We start from the raw sequence: 366 nt of genomic DNA, 5'->3' as shown, positions 1-366 counted from the left end.
AACTTCCTCTGGAAGCTCATTCCTGTCCTCACACCCCTGGCCTAGACCCAGAGGCCTGGACCCCGCCCTGCAGAGGTCCTGGCTTAGCCTCTCCCTGGGGCTGCCCTCTCTGGGCTTCTGTGAGCCAGTTGGAAGAACTAGACGTCCCAGCTAAGTTCTCTATAAACCACCACATCGCGGTACCCCGGAATGTTAACATCAATCTCTCCGGCCCACCTACGTATGGAGCGACACTGTGGCAAGGGGGCTTCTGTCATGGCCCGGGGCCTGTGCTGGATGGGTGTGGCTGGCAGTGGAGGTGATTTCAGGAGCCCTTTAGGACCCAGGGACAGCAAAGTGTGGAGCCTACCCTGAGCAAGGAGCTAG

The sequence above is a fragment of the Pteropus vampyrus genome, unplaced genomic scaffold (assembly GCF_000151845.1).
Source record: "Pteropus vampyrus isolate Shadow unplaced genomic scaffold, Pvam_2.0 Scaffold204, whole genome shotgun sequence".
Taxonomy (NCBI): domain Eukaryota; kingdom Metazoa; phylum Chordata; class Mammalia; order Chiroptera; family Pteropodidae; genus Pteropus; species Pteropus vampyrus.
The sequence above is the reverse complement of the archived record's forward strand: the minus strand, read 5'-3'. Positions refer to the sequence as shown.